We start from the raw sequence: 6,700 nt of genomic DNA, 5'->3' as shown, positions 1-6,700 counted from the left end.
GAGGCTCTTTGGGGTACAGTGACCATGAAATAATGCAGTTTTTTAATATTCTGTGAAAGAAGGAGGGTCATCAACAAAACTTCTACACTGGACCTTTAGAGAGCAGACTTTGGCCTATTCAGAATGCAGATTTGGGGATAATTTAATTGTTGGGGGTTTTTTTAAGGGGAACAGCTCTTAAAGGATCCAGGAAGAATGGAGACACTTCAAGAAAGGAATCTTGAAGGAGCAGAAGCAGCCTGTCCCTCACTTTCCTCACACAGGAAAGAGAGCTAGAGAGGAAAATAACTGGCCTGGCTAGGCAGGGAGCTTTTATCAGGATGTCATGGAGAAAATAAGGTGCATTACCTTTGGACAGAGGGGCAGGCAACTCAGGAAACATTTAGAGAAGTTGTTAGGGCATGCAGAAAGAAAATCAGAGGTGAAAGCTCAAATGAGGAGTTAACCTGGCTGCTTCTGTGAAGGATAACAAAAATGATTTTATAAATGCATTAATGGCAAAAGGAGAAGCACAGAAAATCTCCATTCCTTTCTTGGGGGGGATGTGTTTACCAAAGATGAGGAAAAGGCTGAAGTATTCAACCCCTTCTTTGCCTCAGTTTTCAACAATAAGCCAGGTTGTCCTCAGGACAAGTGTTCTCCTGAGCTGGTAGATGGGGACAGGGAGCAGAACAGACCCCTGGAATCCAGGGGGAAGCAGCTGGGGACCTGCTGAGCCACTCAGATGCTCACAGGTGTCTCTGGAACCAGATGGGATCCATCCCAGGGGGATGAGGGAGCTGCTGGATGAGCTGCCCAAGGTGCTCTCCATCATTTCTCATCAGTGCTGGCTCAGCAGGGAGGTGCCAGAGGACTGGAGGTGCCAATGTGAGCCCATCCCCAAGAAGGGCTGGAAGGAGGATGTGGGGAACTGCAGGCCTGTCAGCCTGACCTGGGTGCCTGGTGAGGTGATGGAACAGATCACCTTGAGTGCCAGCACAGGGCACCTCCAGGATGGCTGAGGGATCAGAGGCAGCCAGCGTGGATTTCAATATCTGCATTGATGATCTGGATGAGGGCATGGAGTGCAGCTTCAGGAAATGTGCAGATGGCACCAAGCTGGGTGTGAGTGAGGATGTGCTGGAGGGTAGGAGGGCTCTGCAGAGGGACCTGGACAGGCTGGATCCAGGGCCCAAATCCAACAAGGTGAGATTTAACAAGACCAAGTGCTGGATCCTGCACTTTGGCCACAACAACCCCTGCAGTGCTCCAGGCTGGGCACAGAGTGGCTGGACAGCAGCCAGGCAGAAAGGGACCTGGGGACACTGATGGACAGCAGGCTGGACATGAGCCAGCAGTGTGCCCAGGTGGCCAAGAAGGCCAATGGCAGCTGGCCTGGATCAGGAATGGTGTGGCCAGCAGGAGCAGGGCAGTGATTCTTCCCCTGTGCTCAGCACTGGTTTGGCAGCACCTCGAGTGCTGTGTCCAGTTCTGGGCCCCCAATTTAGGAAGGACATGGAGGGTCTGGAGTGAGTCCAGAGAAGGGCAACAAGGCTGGTGAGGGGTCTGGAACACAAGTCCTGTGAGGAGCAGCTGGGGGAGCTGGGGATGTTTATCCTGGAGAAGAGGAGGCTCAGGGAGACAAGGTGGTGTCAGGACACAGGTTGGACTTGATGATCTCCAAGGTCTTTTCCAGCCTGGCTGATTCTGTGATTCCCTGAAACCACCCCTGGAGCAGGTGCAGGATGAGCCCAGAGCCTCTTCAGCAGGTCCAGCAGCCCAGGGCCCTCAGCTTCTCCACACAGCCCCAAAGCCCATCCTGTCAGTCCTGCAGAGCCTCTCCAGCCCCTCCTCATTACCCACAACAGGGAGCCCCACACCCAGACACAGCAGCCCAGATGTGCCCCCCTGGCCTGTGGTGCCTCTGGCAAGGGAGCAGCACGAGGCACTGCAGGACCCTGCAGACAATTCCTGCAGCACTTGGAGGATGATCCTGCTCCCCAAGGGACGTTCCCATGGTGCCAGCTCAGGAACTGAAATGGGGAGTGGGGCCAGAGAGGAAAGGGCAAACAGGGAGGAGCTGTTTGCAGGGGAGGGAACAGAGATGGGCAATAGGAATAAATGTGGATCAGGAAAGAAGAAAGAAAGCAAAGGTGAAGAAGGAACTGCTCAGGGCAGTTGAAGGCATATACAGCAATAAGGCAGATAGGCAGAATAAAAACGACAATATAAGAATAAATAAAAAGTAGAAGAACAACTAGAGGAACAAGAAGAAGCACATAAGAAGAAATAGTGATAATAAGAAGAAAATTAATAATAATAGGAAGAAGGATTATAGAAATACTATGATGAAGAAATAGTGGTAGTAGTAAAAATAATAATAATTTTAAGCATCGATATAAGAAGAATAATATAGAGAATAAGAAGAATAAGAAATAGAAGAAGAGGAGGAGGAGGAATACGAAGAAATAGAACTAGGAGGAAATAATTATAATAAATATAATAAAGTAATGATGATAATTCTAATTTCTATTAATGTTATCAAGTTAAAATGCACATCCACACATCTTCTAGAGTCACAGTATAGTCTGGCTTCAGAAGGACCTCAAAAATCCTCTCCTGAATAAAGAGGCTGAGACCAGCCCAGCCCAGCCCTCCTTCACCTGACTGCAGCTTTGGCCTGGGACTTGAGCTGCCAAACAGCACCTGAGGTACCATAAAGGTGACACCACTGATCAATTCTCTCTGCTCTAGGGACAAGGACACAGCACTGAGGCAGGAGAATGTATCCCAAGAAAGCCAAAGCCAGCAGCTGTCCTGAAAATCAGCTTGGGCCAGGCTGGGGCTGGGGGAGGCCGTAGCCCACAGGCTCATCTGCTGAGGCCACCTTTGCACACACTGCCCACAGCCAGCCAGGGAGGACGAGAGTTCTGGGGCTGTGGGGGAACCTCTGCTCACAGGCACTCAACACCCATCCTCCCTCACACAAACTGGCTCCGCTGGAAAATGCCCAGCCCGGGAAGGCCACATCCACGGCACATGGCCGTGAGGGACACCTGAGGAGGGGCCAGAATCCATCCCAGAGCCCCAAAGCGCTGCCCAGACTCACTGCTGAGGCCTTGCAGCAGAGCACTGCTCCTGATGCAAAGGGATGCAGCAGAGCCAGAGGCTGCTGCCAGAGCCTGTGTCAGACTTGTCCCTGCCAGGGGAGGAACCTGGGCCTTCCCCCCTGGCCCAAGAGTGTATGGACCCCCAGAACTCCGTGTTTGTGGGGCACCCTGAGCACCAAGAAGACAGAGATGTAGAGCATCCACACTATGCCACTGGGATCCATCTCCAAGGGATCTGGGGATGGTCTCCATCAGGGAGCAGAATTCCATTGGGATCCACAGAGTGCTGAGGTTTTCTACTTCATCTGGCTCTGTCACTCTCTTTCTCTCCCCCCACCTCTATTCCATTTTGGTTTTTCTCTCTTTTTCATCGTCTCTGCCTCATATTTACTCTTGGATCAAACCCATCCTATTGACTTTGGCACATGGTCCCAGAGTAACTGGGATTTTGAAGAAGGAAAGCAAGAGATTAGAAAGTGTTTGGTACCAGGTGCTGAGCATGCAATATTAGGGAATTATTGCTGTTACCTGGTCAGCTCACAGCGAGGCATGGATTGAGCAATGTTGTTTAGTTACGAGTGAGCAATACACCTTAGTGACATTATTGGTGTGCTATTGCTAAAAATATATATAAATAATATTTATATCCTGACAAAGGATATAAACTTTGCTCCGTGCATCAATAAACGGCTCCGTGGCTTCATCTCTTGATGCAAGCACACCATGATGACCCCGTCTCTTCATTTCCACCACCATCACTTCTCCCAGGTATGAGAGTGGTTGAACCACTCAACCTCCTCCAGCCCCTGGTGCAGGATCTGGATGCCCACACAGCGACTGTGCAAGCTCAGCATCACCTGTGATTTTGGCTCTGGGTGCTGCTGCACAGCCACTGACACAAAGCCTTCACACACAGAGCTGTGCCCGTGGGGCTCACACCTGATGGCAGGCACAGCAACACTCTCTAGTTGGGACATTTTACAACGCAGGAAAATGTGTAGTGTACTTCAAACCATCCTAATGGGAACTGGGTTTCTTCTCATTGCTCCAAAACGTCCTTTACTTTTGCCAGTAAAAAACTCTTCTGTAAACCCACCCTTGCTTTCCCAAGAGGAAGACTCCACTGGCCATGCCACAGGGGATGCTGGCAGAGCATCAGTGCAGTCCCCCTGGGGAGGTGACAGTGACAAAGAGCTGTAACAGGAGAATTGGGAATATGGGAACCTCCACAGCACCTGGCTCAAGCCCTGGCCCCCAGAGGAGGATGAGTGGCAAGAACTGAGCATCCTGGAGCTGTCCCAAGGACAAGGCAGGGACAGCTTCTACCTCTGTGTTGAAAATTCTCATTCCCACTCACCCATCTCGTACAAGACACAAATTCTCTAACATTTGCACCCAGCCTATAGGAATTACTTTATTTCCATGTTTTACTGCTTTTCTTGTCTCTAAATTCTCCCTTCCTGCCATGCCTGGGGTGGGTGTCTGATTTTTTTTTATTTATTTACAGCATCAAACATTATCTAAACCAAGGGGCCTGCAGGCATTCCGCTGCTTTCAGACATTTTTTTTTCCAGTTGAAAATCGATATAATTTCTATTTTGTTTTTATTTTCCGTATTCTTAAAGTTTTTTTGCTGGGCACTTGTGTTTATCAGGTTTCCCTAATTCATCCTTCCCAACAGCCTCTGGAAATGGTTGATATTCCTGGTTCTGTTAATGATGTCCCTGAAAATTGTTAATATTCCTTTTTCTGTTAATGATGTATTTGTAATTAAATTTGTTAATAATCCTGGTTCTGTTATTGATGTATTTGTAATTAAATTTGTTAATAATCCTGGTTCTGTTATTGATGTGTTTGTAAATAAATTTATTAATATTCCTTTTTCTGTTATTGATGTGTTTGTAAATAAATTTATTAATAATCCTGGTTCTGTTATTGATGTATTTGTAAATAAATTTATTAATATTCCTGGATCTGTTATTGATGTGTTTGTAAATAAATTTATTAATATTCCTGGTTCTGTTATTGATGTATTTGTAAATAAATTTATTAATATTCCTGGTTCTGTTATTGATGTGTTTGTAATTAAATTTATTAATATTCCTGGGCGTTGCTAATGATGTCTTTGTAAATTGTGAATATTCCTGGTTCTGTTAATGATGTCTTTGTAAATAAATTAATTAATATTCCAGGTTGTACTTAATGATGTGTTTGTAATTAAATTTATTGCTATTCCTGGTTCTGTTATTGATGATTTGTAAATAAATTTATTGATATTCCTGGTTGTGTTATTGATGATTTGTAAATAAATTTATTGCTATTCCCGGTTGTTATTAATGTTGTAAATTTATTAATATTCCCGGTTGTTGCCACTGCTCTCTCTGTAAATTCGGGGCAGTTTCCGGAACTTTCTCTCCTCGTTTTGTCCCTGAAAGCCCCAAAATCCTCCGGGATGTGGAGCCCTGAATTCTGATCCTTAATGACAGAGAATGTCAGTAACAGTCACGGTTGGTGAAATTATCATTTATTGCGATATATTCACATTTAATGGAATGGAATGGAATAGAATGGAATATAATGTAATATAATATAATATAATATAATATAATATAATATAATATAATATAATATAATATAATATAATATAATATAATATAATATAATATAATATAATATAATATAATATAATATAATATAATATAATATAATATAATATAATATAATATTACATTACATTATATTACATTATATTATGATAGATATAAATTTTCATATATAAAACTACGAAATGAATAGATATACATAAATAGATAGATATTTATAAATCTATTTTTATTTCTTACTTATTTACTATTAGCATTATTTTATTACTATGTATTTATTATTATTTATTTATATTATATAGAAAAATAGATTAAAATATAGATCTATATATTAAAAATATAAAAATATATTTATTAGAATATATATAATATATATAAATAAATATATATAAATATATACTAAAATATATATTTATATATAAATATATATTATATATAAATATATTAAAAGATATAAAAATATGTAAATATATATAGAAATATATTTCTATTAAATATATAGAAAATATATATCTATTTATATATAAATAGATATAAATATATAAAAATAAATATATAATATAATATAATATAATATAATATATCATAGAACATATAATTATATCATTATATATGTAATATAAATTATATGTAAAATATATAAATATGTATATATCGTTTTATATATTATATATTATAATATTATAGTGCTGCAGATATTATAAATATAATGTATATTATTATATATTATTTTATATTATATTATATTATATTATATTATATTATATTATATTATATTATATTATATTATATTATATTATATTATATTACATTATATTATATTACATTATATTATATTATATTATATTACATTATATTATATTATATTATATTATATTATATTATATTATATTATATTACATTATATTACATTACATTATATTTAATCATTCCATAATTACAATTAGAATTTTATCATGATATTCAATGATCTCAGAATTATTTCATTCTGTAGAATTCTAGAACATG

This window comes from Sturnus vulgaris, unplaced genomic scaffold (genome assembly GCF_052056855.1).
Source record: "Sturnus vulgaris isolate bStuVul1 unplaced genomic scaffold, bStuVul1.hap1 Scaffold_84, whole genome shotgun sequence".
NCBI classification, from domain to species: domain Eukaryota; kingdom Metazoa; phylum Chordata; class Aves; order Passeriformes; family Sturnidae; genus Sturnus; species Sturnus vulgaris.
The sequence above is the reverse complement of the archived record's forward strand: the minus strand, read 5'-3'. Positions refer to the sequence as shown.